A 13,510-nucleotide genomic window follows, 5' to 3' on the forward strand; every position below is an offset into this window, starting at 1 on the left:
CACCAGGCTTTTTGGCAAAACATTCATCTGTTTGTGGTTAAGATTTTCCTGGTTCTTATTACAACCAGACTTGGTTACATTTTGAGAACCATGAGGCTTGGCTTTCAGAAACAAGACGACCGGTTCACCCAACATGGTGTGCTTTGAATCTTTCCTTCTGACTTCTCCAAAGCTTCTCCTCTTGGCTGACAGCACTGAATTTGGCAAGAAGAAAAAAGGACCAAATTCCTTCGTTCCCACCCACGTTTCTTTTGCCAAAGTATTATTATTAAAGGGTTTTAAAAATATAGCTCTCCTGCAGACGTATAATGAGCCTGGCTTAAAGATTTATTTTCATTCATTAGGAAGGCATCAGAAGGATGGTCAGGCTAGTTCAAAGTAGGCTACAGGAGACGAATATGGATTTATGATCAGTTCAAAGCAAGACTGCTGAAATACACTCACCTAATTTAGGTACAAAACTAGTCACCACTGTACAGGGCAATCAAGCCATAATCTTTGGAGTTGTTCTCTGCTGGGAAAATGTAATTTCTGAATTATATTTGCATGATTCTATCTGAGTATTTGGGGAGTTTTTTAAAAATTATCATCTAGATTCACCTTGACGTTTACTATACCACTCTGTATGGCCTATGAAATCTTAACAAGCTTTAGTTCTACTTTCCTTTCGAGTATCTGAAAGGCTACCTGAAGAACTTGAATTAACTTGTCCCTTTTACATCAAAGGCACCTGGGAGCTAGGTGCATTCAACAGTTTGCTGTGTTTACAACACCTTTATATGCCTAGACATCTGCTTATTTCCGTGGTGTAAATGCTCCAGCTGTCATGAATTTCCATCTACCGATGCAATGTCATTGAAGGTGGAGTTGAGAAGAAGCATATAGTCATTATTGTGAGCCAGTATTCTCTAGTTCCAGAGCATCATTGAGTGTGTGCTGCTACCTTTTATGGATTGTGGTCATGATGTTCAAATTACGTGCTAAGAATGTAGAATTGTGGTCACTAAGTATCTCTGAAGGGCTTGAAAGATCAGCTGAAACTATAATCCCTGGAGCCCTGATATTCCTTGAGGGTGCTTCACAGGTTACACAAACTTTAATTCAATTTTCTTTTCCAGGGCCATTTGGGTGGCTCGGTTGAGCATTCAGCTCTTGGTTTCAGCTGAGGTCATGATCCCAGAGTCGTGGGATGGAACCCCAGGCTCTGCACTGAGCTGCACTCCGCTGAGCATGGAGCCTGCTTAAGATTCTCTCTCTTTTTTCCCTCTGCCCTTCCCTTCTGCTCACACATGCTTTCTCTCCCTCTCTAAAAAATAAATAAATACATTTCTTTTTCAAAGTTACATTTTAAAAAATACAATGAAAGAATACACATGTAGCAAACATATAGAGAGGTATGTGGGACTGATGAACACTGAGTGTAGAATTTTTGTGACTCCTGAGATAGAAAAGAGGCTATGGTGGGTGAGGAATTTAAAGGGGTTGTGAGTACAGAGGTGTGCCATACTATCTTTAAACTTTGTTGTAGATCTTAAATACTGCATAACAGATTAACAACACCCACAAATACATTTTATATCAAATTTCAAATCTCTAAAAAACGCTAATGTCAAACTTGCTGCCAGACTAAACTTATTTTGTACAAGTGATGGAATAAAGCTTTCTCTTGCCTTCTCTGTGTAATTACACATTTCCCAATGTTTCATGGGGAGTTTTAATGTGCAAAAACATTAAACTGTCGCTGAGAATCTTGTTTTATTTTATTTTGTATAACGAGACAATGGAATCTGTTTTTAAAATTTGAAGCAATTTCATACTTAATAAATGTTGCAGGGGCACCTGGGTGGCTCAGTCGGTTAAGCATCCAACTCTTGGTTTCAGCTCAGGTCATGATTCAGATCAGGTCACGGTTTTGTGGGTTTGAGCCCCACATCAGGCTCCATGCAGAGCCTGTTGGCATTCTCTGTCTCCCTCTTTCTCTGCCCCTCCCCGCTCACATTGTCTCTGTGTCTCTCAAAATAAATAAACTTAAAAAAAATATTACAAATAGTTCAAAGAATCAAGTATGCCATTCATTTATATAGATTAGTAAATTGTTAACATATTATCACATTTGCTTTATCATTCTCTCTCTCCCCTACACATACACACACGCATGCACACACACCTTTTTCTAAATGGTTTGAGAAGTTGCATGGATCATGTCTCTTAGTGCTTCAGTGTTTTTTGTTTGTTTTTCAGTAGGCTTCATGCCCAGCATGGAGCCCAGTGTGGGGCTTGAACTCATGACCGTGAGATCAAGACCTGACCTGAGATCAAGAATTGGACACTTAACCAACTGAGCCACGCAGGTACCTCAATACTTCAGTGTTTACTTCTTAAAACAAGGACATATTCTTATGTCACCACAGTACAGTTGTCAAATTCAGGACATTTAATAATACTTTAATCTACAGTCCATATTCCAGTTTCCCCAGTCATCTCAAGAATGCCATTTGTAGCAAGTTTACTTTTTATTTTTTGGACTCAGCATCCAGTCCAGGATCGTGCGTTGCATTTAGCTGTCATTTCTTTTTTGAGTCTTTCAATCTGAAATGGATCCTCTGCCTTTCTTTGTCTTTCAAGACCTTGACATTTTTGAAGAGTTCAGGCCTATTGTTTTTGTAGAGTGACCCTCAGTCTGGCATGTCTGATGTTCCTCACAGATGGATTCAGGTTATGTGCTTTTGGTGGGAATGCTACAGAAGTAATGTGTCCTCCCCAGTGCCTGATATCAGGAGGCACATGTGGCAGGTAACTCTGCTGGCTGGTTATGTCGGTGTCATCCAGGTTTCTCTGCAGTGGGAGATTTTTCAGAGCCATGATTTGACTAAAAATGAGGGATGAATCCAGGGGGGCTTATTGAGACCTTCCTGGGCCATAGCTCCAGAGTTTGCTCTGAAAATGTCAGCCAGCTGGGTGAGCCAGCCTGCTTTCTAAGCTGCAAAGCATTTTTGTGGCCCCAGGAAAGGGCAGCATCAGCAGCCTGAAGTGTCTGCATGTCTGGCGTGAGGCACCCTGGTACTCAAAGAGCTGAACTAAGTTCTGCGACAGGAACCTACACCAAGCTTGGCCTCCAGGATGGTTGCTGAGTGTGGTTGTTCCCCTGTTTGGTGATGTAATATTTGTGCAGTGTGGGTTTTCTGAGTTTTCCCCACTTACCCGTGCAAGATAAAGCCAGTCTTTTCTCTGAGCCAGGGCTGCTGAAGTGCCAGGCCACAAACCATGCATTGCCTGACCCAGGCTGGAACAGTGGCCTCTCACAGAAAAACAGGAAATTAGAACATATGCACTTTCCACGTACTGGCTAAATTATGAGTTTCTCAGTGGTTCCATGTGGCTTGAATAACAGGGTAATTTTCTTTCAGAGTAAAATATTCTAATTAAGATGTATTTTATTGAATAACATTTTATTTTTGTGACTTCTTTTTAGTGTCTAGTGCCATTTTAAGTTCTATCACAGATAGATTTTCCGTAGATTTTCAGTAGGCCAAGGAAGCATGGTGTTAGCAGGGCAGATGTTATGTGCTTGTCTGTGTTTTATAGATATACTGGGCACACTCTAAATGTTAGGGAACATGCAGGGCCCTCTGGGTGACAAATAGAAACATGGAATTAGAATGTCATGGGAGCCTGTTCCCTGTGGCACCCAGGCAAGGGAAGGCTTAATGGTGGGGGCCAGAGAAGGTGGCACAAGAGGAGGTGATCTTTGGGCTGAGTCTTGAGTGGTAGAGAGTGTTTTAAACAGAGAGACTGTTACAGACATACAAAGGTGTGGCAGATGAGAGTGGGCTTGTGGGAGGGGCCAGAAATGGGAATAAAGGTTTGAGTCAGGTTGGGGAAGACTGTCTAGTATATGTTACATCAAAGAGCTTGGACTTCACGTCCTAAATGTCAGGGTTGGTGTCTCATCCCGATTAGATTTTGTGCGTCAGAGCAAGAAGGGCTTCTCAAACTTGAGGGAAGCATTTCTGGGAAAGAAGACCCTCATTCACTCTTCCGAGGGAGCTTGACCTATCCCTGGATATGTGGGTGTGGGGCTGTGAAGACAGGAGCTGCTGCTGTCTTTCCACCACGGGGCACACTGAGCGTGGACAGCACTGACCCCAGGAAGCTAGAACCCGGAAGCAGAAGAAAGCCAGGGAAACAGGGCCTTGTCAAAATCATGGGGCCACGGGACTGGCCTGTGCCTCATGAAGTGGGACTTCAGTACCTCCCTTAATCACTTGTACTGCCTAGTGATTTTTAAGTTTTTATTTTGAAATGGGCCAAACTTCCTAAAAGTTGCCAGGAGAGTTCAGAGGACTCGTGTTTACCATTCATGCAGATTCACCAATTTGTATCTTTTCGCCCCTTTGGCTGTATCAGTACCTGAGATCAGGTTGTATACATCACACACCTTTACCACTTACTACTTCTGTATGCCGTTTTTAAGAACAGGGGTGTTCTCTTCATTTCCACAGTCCTATCAGCCAAGACTGAGGCTTAGTCATTGATCGAAATTACAGATACTAATTTTTTACTTATTTGAGAGAGAGAGAGAGAAAGATAAAGAGGAAGTGTGAGTGGGGAGGGGGAGAGAGAGAATCCCAAGCAGGCTCTACACTTAGCATGGAGCCCAACACAGGACTCAAATCCACAAACCATGAGATCATGACCAGAGCTGAAGTTGGACACTTAGCTGACTGAGCCACCCAGGCTAAGATACTAATTTTTAAGTGTTCCCAATAATGGCCTCTATATATAGCTTGTTTCTTTCTCCAATCAAAGATCATGTGTTTTTTTAGAGGTTCAGGTGTTTTTAACCTGGAACACTTTTCAGCCTTTCTTTGTCTTGCATGACATTGATATTTGTGCAGAATCTGGGTTTTTTATGTAGTGTCCCTCAGTTGGTGGGGAGTGTGTGATGTTTCCTTATGACTGGATTCAGGTTCCACACCTTCTGTTGGAATACGCTATAGCTGACATTGTATCCCTGGGGCATCAGGTCAGGACGAATGTAGCATCTGTCTACCTGCACTGGGGATCTGAACTTTGATCATCCGGTCAAGGTCTTATGTAGTTTGTCCACTGTACAGTTACTATCATTTCTTACGCAGTTAATGAGCAATCTGTAAGGAGACATTACTGTTTATTTTTAAATCAATTTGAATTGGATTTTCTGTTACTTATAACATGAAAGCTCCTCACTGATTCAAGAGCCCATTTATATTGCTGGGTTAATTGCTGGTGACCACGGGGAAACAAGCAAGGGATTAGGATGAGAAAAATAGGAGTTTCTTAAAAGCTTTAATTGTGCTCAGGTGGTAGCAGAGCCAGACCAAAGTGCATGGGGATCTTGAGAGGATAAATCATTTGGTGACACTTCTTAGTCTTTGAATGTATTTTGGAAAAAAAAAAAAAGAAAGAAAGATTTTTGTGTTGATAAAAATCACACCCTCTGTAACAAGTCTTTCAATTGTTGGAAATTTGCAACAATTTAAAAATAAGTCTTTCATTTTTTTTATTACTCTTTTTTTTTTCAATGTTTATTTATTTTTGGGACAGAGAGAGACAGAGCATGAACGGGGGAGGGGCAGAGAGAGAGGGAGACACAGAATCAGAAACAGGCTCCAGGCTCCGAGCCATCAGCCCAGAGCCTGATGCGGGGCTCGAACTCACGGACCGCGAGATCGTGACCTGGCTGAAGTCGGACGCTTAACCGACTGCGCCACCCAGGCGCCCCTTATTACTCTTTTTAAAGTTCTATTTATTTATTTTGAGAGAGAGAGAGAGAATGAGAAGAGAATGAGAATGAATGAGCAGGAGAAGGGCAGAGAGAGAGAATCCCAAGCAGGCTCCATGCTATCAGCGCGGAGCCCATTGCAGGCTCAATCTCATGAACTGTGAGCTCATGACCTGAGCTGAAAAGTTGGTCACTTAACCAACTGAGCCACCCAGGCGCCCCTTTTTTTCATTACTCTTAACTGGATAATGTTAGTTATGTTCACAAAGGATAGTGGTTGTTTACAGGGACACACAACATTTATTCAAAATATGTTTATGCATTTTTTTCCTGGATTTTATATTGACAAAAATGTTCCCATTAATTATAAATTCAGTACTAGTTGAGCAGGATTCTTTAGACAAGCAGTGAACCAGGCTCAGAAACAGAAATTCCATACCATTTACTGGGAGATGATCTCAGGGAATGCCAGTAGAAAAGTAGGGACAGGAGAGAGGGGAGGGAAAGCATTCCTTAAAGTGTGTTATTTAGCAAATGTCTGCATGTTTTTTGTCTGCGTGGTGTGTGTGTGTGTGTGTGTGTGTGTGTGTATGTGTGTGTGTATCGTGTGTGTGTGTGTGTGTGTGTTCATGCTTGCATCCGTCCATGATTGTCCATGATTATCCTGCTGTCCACACTAGGTGTGTGTACCAAGACCCTGAGATAAGGCTTCAAGTGCAAATAGTTTTTTGGGAGGTAAGGGGGATGCTGTTGGCAGGTTTGGAAGTGAGAAGAAAAGGCAGCCACTAACTGATAAGCCAGCCCCCACTGGGGCACCTGAAGCCCCATCTCATGAGATAGTCCTGGGGAACAGTGTAGAGCGGGCACCTCGGAGTTCTCCCACCTGACAGATAAGGGAGCAGGGTCAAAGTGAGGCAAGTCACTATTGCTGGTGAGTATCAGTGCACCGTGCATGATGTGGCTTCAGAATCTTACCTACCTGGGATTGCCAATTTAGGCCACTTTCAGCTCGCTGGTCTAGGTTGGGCAGTGTGGTGGGCAGTGACAGAATGCCTGGAAAAATACTCACCCAGGGTAGGCTGAAGCTAGTCAGGAATGTTCTCTGTCTCCACTCGGGTGGGATCTCTGAGATCTGTGCTCTGGAGGGGGCAGTGCCAACCTACACACATGTCACTGCTGAGATTGGAAAATTGGATTAGAAACAGATCAAAAAGGGACCCTGAATACCTAACCAGGAATATGGATATTCAATTCTAAAAACTGTGCTGCGAGCAGGGAAGCAGGAAGCTGGGAAAGGACGGTCCCTTTGGTGTGGCATGTTTGGGCTGCGTGAATTGCAGCAGACGCAGACAGCGGGGGTGCACAGACATTAGGGAGCTGCTGAAACCATTAAGGCTGCCACCGCCCAAGGTCTGAGTGGTTGTGGAGAATGGGAAGGGAGATGACAGCCGTTTCGGCCAGAAGACTCTGCAAAACTGTGCAGTGATTGATGGGCCGAGTCAAGCAAGTTTTCAAGCCTGGTGCCCTCATTAGCAGAGGGGAGCGGGGACTTCAGAGGAAAGGAATGTTAAGTGGAAAGTCAGCATTCAATATTCAGAGCTGCATTTCAGAGAAAGAAACCAAGAATGAGTGATTCTTTCTTTACTTTTTTGTAGACAAGTATTTCGGAGTTCAGAAAAACAGGTAGGAAAGCAGGAAGAAGACTCAAGATTGGGTTTTGTTTTGCTTTGTTTTGTTTCTAAATTGGAACCATACGAAATACATAGCTGCAATCCAGAAATCATGCACAAGTCTGCCAACTGAATGATTTGACTTCTGTCTACTCTCTTTGTACACCTCCCTGAACTAATAAAGGGGATAGAAATTAATCAGAAACAGGGAGCAGGAAAGAAAAGTAAACACTCAAGCCCTAAATGAGAAAACAAAGCCTTTGGTTCCTGGAGAAAGCTTTGGTTTTGGCTCAGGTCATGATCTCGCGATTCGTGGATTCGAGACCCAGTGTGGTGTTTGCTTGGGATTCTCTCTCTCTCTCTCTCTCTCTCTCTCTCTCTCTCTCTCTATCTCTCTCTGCTCCTCACCCTCTCTTTCCCTTTCTCTCTCAAAATAAATAAATAAACTTAAAAAAAAATAGAAGTGGGGTACCTGGGTGTCTCAGTCGTTTAAGCATCCTTCTCTTGGTTTCAGCTCACGTCATGATGTCATTGTTTTTGAGTTCAAGCCCCACATTAGGTTCTGTGCTGGCAGCATGGAGCCTGCTTGGGATTCTGTCTCCCTTTTTCTCTGCCCATCCCCTGCTTGCTCTCTAGCTTTCTCTCTCAAAAATAAATAAAACATTAAAAAAAATAGAACCTTCCAGCTGTAGGGGAGCCTCACATTTGTACATAGAAGTGCCATTTGGGGTGCCTGGGTAGCTCAGTCACTTAAGCATCTGACTCTTCTTTTCCGCTCAGGTCATGGTCTCATGGTATGTGAGTTCGAGCCCTGTATCTAGCTCTATACTGACAGTGTGGAGCCTGCTTGGGATTCTCTCTCTGTCCCTCCCCTGCTCTCTCTCTCTCCTTCAAAAATAAATAATAAATAAATAAATACTTCAAAAAAATGCCATGTAACATAAGATGCTCTAACAGGCAAAGAAAATAGGGATATACAAGTAAAAGCCCTTTGAAAATCAAAGTGCCATATGCCAACTGGGTCACTATCTCCATGATCATGGGGCATTAGCTCTGTTATATCCAGACCCTACCATTTGGGTTAGGCCAATGGAGACTATGAGAGGGATGGTTTGGCCCAGCATTGAAGCAGATATAAACTATCTTTCCTGACTTTTACAAAAATACTTTTTAGTCTTCAAGGGTATTAAGCAAGAGGGTAAGGTCTTCGGGGAGATAAAAGCATTAACCTCTAGTCTCCTTTTTTTGCTGGAGACCTATTACAGACACCCAAAAGATGGAGACCTTGTTTTGCCAAGATAATCAGCTTTGGGGTGATTCTAAGGCATGTTATGCAGTTTCCTATTATCTGCAGTAACTTGAGGTCAGTAGAAGCTGATTGGAGAAGGTCATAATATATCCTCAGACCTAAAACAAGCATGCATTTGGGGGCTTGATCTCACACACAGGGCTGATGTGTTTTTCAGTGCTTACTCAGTGTGTTTTGACCTCTAAGATGATGATGCTGGCAGGGGAAAGGCAGCTGGTTTAGGATTGAGATAGGATTGGAGGAGGAGTCCAAGATGGCAGACCCAAAGGGAGGGGCTGTAGTGTTTTAGAAGAGCCAAAGGAGGAGAGAAGGTGGAGGAAGGAGTACAATAGCCAGAATGCTTTTAAGGAGAGAGCATGGCCTCTTGAACTGCAATTAAGAGCTCGAGAGGAATTAGGACGTCTTAGGGCTGTTGGATCCAAGCCTGTCTCTCTTCCCCAGTACCACCAGGGTATAACTAGGGCCACTTGGGACTGAACCTTACACTTCTGCAAACCAAGTCCAGGTGAGGATGGGAGAAAACCAAACCAGTAGTGGAACCTTTGTCTATTCTCTCATGGGCCCTAAGATGATCCAACCTGCCCTAAGACCTAGGCGAGAGAGGCCACTGCCCTGGGCTATGTACTTCATCCCACTCAGCCTCATCACTCCCCATGGAAGAAGAGGTCCATGGAGGCAGGGGTTATGCCATTCTGGACCCTGCATTTCTCTTCCCTTATTGTTCCAGATGCACAGAACTCTGGAATCCCTGCCCACATGCCCCAGGCCTGGTGGCATAGCCCATATAGGCTGGAAGTTTTGTGGACGGAATCCGAGGTGACAGTTGGACAGGAAGGCTGGGGTGTCCACAGAGCTGTCAAGAGAGAAGAGTGACAAGCCATGGGGTAGGTTCTGGATGCCCCATGTGCCCCGTCCAGCACAGAACACTGAAGAGTCTGAATATTTAGACATTTTTTTAATGTTTATTTATTTTTGACAGAGTGAGAGGGGATTCCTCTCTCCCTCTCTCTCTGCCCCTCCTCCACTTGTGCATGCACATACTCTCTCTCTCTCTCTCTCTCTCTCAAAATAAATAAACACTTTAAAGAGAGAGAAAGAGAATGAAAGAGAGACAGAGAAAGAGCAGGGGAGAGGCAGAGAGAGAGACACAGAATCCTAAGCAGGTTCCAGGCTCTGAGCTGTCAGGACAGGGCCTGATGCGGGGCTCGAGCCCACAGACCGTGAGATCAAGATCTGAGCTGAAGTCGGATGCTTAACTGACTGAGCCATGCAGGTGGCCCAAGAGTGAAAATTTTAGGTGGAAACCTGACCTTCCAAGTCCTTGGAAAGAGAATAGAACACAGTTTGTCTTGGTAAGAGAATAGAACACAGTTTGTAATCTTGATTTATAATAAAAAAAAATTCAGACATAAATAATGTCAGCCTCCATTTTTCTTCTTGCCCCAGGCCCTGAAAGTATTCATGCCTACCTAGGATCCCCTTGGGAGCCATGAGAGTCCAGACAAGGTCAATGGCTCAGTGCCTCCACTATCCACTAAGGTGGATCCACAGGCTTATTTGACCCTGCATCCTTTGATCTTCTTTTTCTAGAAGTCTGACTCCAAGATCATCATTATTATGACCCAAAGCAGTCTCCCTCAGATGTGTGTTTGTGCTACCCTCAAATACTCCCAATGGAAAAGGGGCAATTCAACTGCTTCCCTTCCCCTCTTGGCCCCCATAATAACCATGGCTGCCATAAGCATGGGTCAGACATCTGCACAAGAGGATAGGATTTGGGTAGACCATAGCGAGGAAAACCCTGTGTTTCAAAGGGAGCCTGCAGAGCCTAGCGGAAACTACTTGGTAGTTTGGTAGTAATATGAGATTGGATTTGTAAAATGCCCCAGTCATATATGTACTTGTCTCTCCCAGCAAAAGACATGAATGCCGTTGGTCAACCAAGAGAGACTAAAACATGCCTGAACTGCAAAGGCACTGTTTCTGACACAAACCACCTCATTGGTGATGGCAACAGATATCATTGACAGCCTTACTATGAGAGCTTATGTGAGTTTCCACAACTCTTTTGTAGACACATAAAATATTAACTATTTTGGAGAGCAGCTGTTTCTTTATGCATTATCCTTGATAATTTCTGGATACTGGCTGTAAGATGGTATTCATACATGGTAATTGGGCATTCACAATGTATAGAGGTGTTGTGGTATTTTTTTTTTTTATTTTGATATTGGATGTTGTGCTTCTGCTGACCATCCCACATGGAATCTACAAGCATAGAAGGATAATATTCTCCAGAGGAGGCTCAACTGTTCTCCAATGCACTTAAAAGCAAGGATGGGAATTTTCAGACTCTAATCCCCGTAACACATGGATGTAGGTACATGCACTAACACAGAGAAGTCCATTTGCTCAGCCAGTTATATTTCATTGGGAGTTTTGCATCTGTTCTGGTGGCTTTTTTGTTTGTTTTGTGGTCTCCAATGAAGATACAATGGTGTGGACACACACCTGGAGACCTCTAGAATTCTGATTTGTGCAAAAATGAAAGAGCCAAGAAACATGATTGGCTAGGTAATTGCAGAGAACAAAGTGAGTCTCTATATGTTAGAGAGGAAAGGCCTCCAGATCATAGACCCTATAGGAGAAATCCAGCAACAGAAAGAACATGTGGATTAAACGTCCTTGTGTTTCAAAGTGGTATAAAGAATGTTTTTTTCCAGCATGTTATGTGGATTGACAGCAAGCTATCTTGTCATTCTCAAAGTTACAGTTCTTGTCATTCTTGAAGTTTATATCTTATTTTGTCATTCTCGAAGTTATAGTTCTTCCTATTATCTTACACTTTTGATGAAGCCATTCTTTAAAAGCCCTTCCTTTCAGCCTTGATGCCTTCTCTGTAAAATCTCATGCACTTACTTATCCCAGAGACACTTATTGAGCACAGATGTGCCAGGCACTGTGTTGAGTATTGGAGCTATTCCTCTGAATAAGGCAGATGGGATCCCCAATGTCTGATGGGCAAAAGGAAGATCTTTTCTTCTCCTCCTCTTCAACCTGTAAAGAAATAGAACCTACGGAGTCTCAAATAATAGACTGAACATATGGCTTCCTTCAGGTTTTCCTGATGGGATCACTCAACTTGCTTGAGATGATAGCCAAACATATTTCAGGTCTTACTAGGAACAAATAATGTGGTTTTATGGCTAAAGCATTGCTTTCAGTCTAGAGATCTAGTTTCTTACTTTGCTATCTTGTATTACCTCGATGTAAAAAGAATCAAATCAAAGCAACCTCTTCAGAGACGTTGGGGTTTCGAATGGGTAGATTAAATGAGTCGTGAACTGGAGTCACCCCTACCCTCACTCAGTAGAGCTGATAGTTAGATTTTCATCAATTTTGCAAATTTGTTGATGTCCTGTTGGTAGCCTGAAATTATTCATGATGAGAGTATTTATCCCATAAAATAGGCAACTGCTAAAATTTGGGGCTTTTATTCCCCAGAAAGCCAGTTGTTAAGCATTTTCTAGCACATCCCTGTTTAAAGGGAAGGTAGATATCCTAATGATGAAGTGGAAAGTTTGGAAAGATGTCAACACATACAGGATCAAAATGAAGGGAAAAGAAGCAAATTAGTACATGAAATTCTAGGCAATTATTCCCTAGGGTCTAGTTTAATCTCTGTAGGGATGGTGTCCTGCTTTTTGTGCTTCAGAGGTGGTTGTCATGACGTTTTAATCTAGGACTATTTTATTTTATTGTGACAAGAACACAACATGAGACTTACTTTCTTTTAAAAATTTTTTAATATTAAATATAATTTATTGTCAAATTCGTTTCCATACCACACCCAGTGGTCTTCCCAACAGGTGCCCTCCTCAATGCCCATCACCCACTTTCTCCTCTCCCCCACCCCCATCAACCCTCAGTTTGTTCTCAGTTTTTAAGAATCTCTTATAGTTTGGCTCTCTCCCTCTCTAACTTTTTTTTTCCCTTCTCCTCCCCCATGGTCTTCTGTTAAGTTTCTCAGGATCCATATAAGAGTGAAAACATACGGTATCTGTCTTTCTCTGTATGACTTATTTCACTTAGCATAACACTCTCCAGTTCCATCCACGTTGCTACAAAAGGCCAGATTTCATTCTTTCTCATTGCCAAGTAGTATTCCATTGTGTATATAAACCACAATTTCTTTATCCATTCATCAGTTGATGGACATTTAGGCTCTTTCCATAATTTGGCTATTGTTGAGAGTGCTGCTATAAACATTGGGGTACAAGTGCCCCTGTGCATCAGCACTGCTGTATCCCTTGCGTAAATTCCTAGCAGTGCTATTGCTGGGTCATAGGGTAGATCTAGTTTTAATTTTTTGAGGAACCTCCATACTGTTTTCCAGAGCAGCTGCACCAGTTTGCATTTCCACCAACAGTGCGAGAGGGTTCCCATTTCTCCACATCCTCTCCAGCATCTACAATCTTCTGATTTGTTCATTTTAGTTTCTCTGACCGGCGTAAGGTGGTATCTCAGTGTGGTTTTGATTTGTATTTCCCTGATGAGGAGTGACGTTGAGCACCTTTTCATGATGTTTATTTATTTTTGAGAGAGAGAGAGAGACAGAGTGTGAGCTGGGGAGGGACAGAGAGAGAGGGAGACACAGAATCCGAAGCAGGCTCCAGGTCTGAGCTGTCAGCATAGAGCCTGACGCAGGCTTCGAACTCACAAACCGCGAGATCATGACCTGAGCTGAAGTCGGAAGCTTAACCAACT

At 43.0% G+C, this 13,510-nt stretch overlaps 1 protein-coding gene across 2 annotated transcripts in view; it reads left to right on the top strand.

The window, feature by feature from the left end:
- Positions 1–13,510, top strand: part of RIN2 (Ras and Rab interactor 2) — a 225,272-nt gene that overhangs the window by 93,734 nt on the left and 118,028 nt on the right. The window contains exon 1 of one of the 2 annotated variants that reach the window (XM_045445441.1): positions 2,250–2,351. The exons of the other annotated variant lie outside the window; for it this stretch is intronic. The gene's annotated coding sequence lies outside the window, so the exon portion shown is untranslated. Of the gene's footprint in view, positions 1–2,249; positions 2,352–13,510 lie in introns of those variants that run through there. 2 annotated transcript variants of the gene reach the window in all.

The sequence above is a fragment of the Leopardus geoffroyi genome, chromosome A3, assembly GCF_018350155.1.
Source record: "Leopardus geoffroyi isolate Oge1 chromosome A3, O.geoffroyi_Oge1_pat1.0, whole genome shotgun sequence".
Taxonomy (NCBI): Eukaryota; Metazoa; Chordata; class Mammalia; order Carnivora; family Felidae; genus Leopardus; species Leopardus geoffroyi.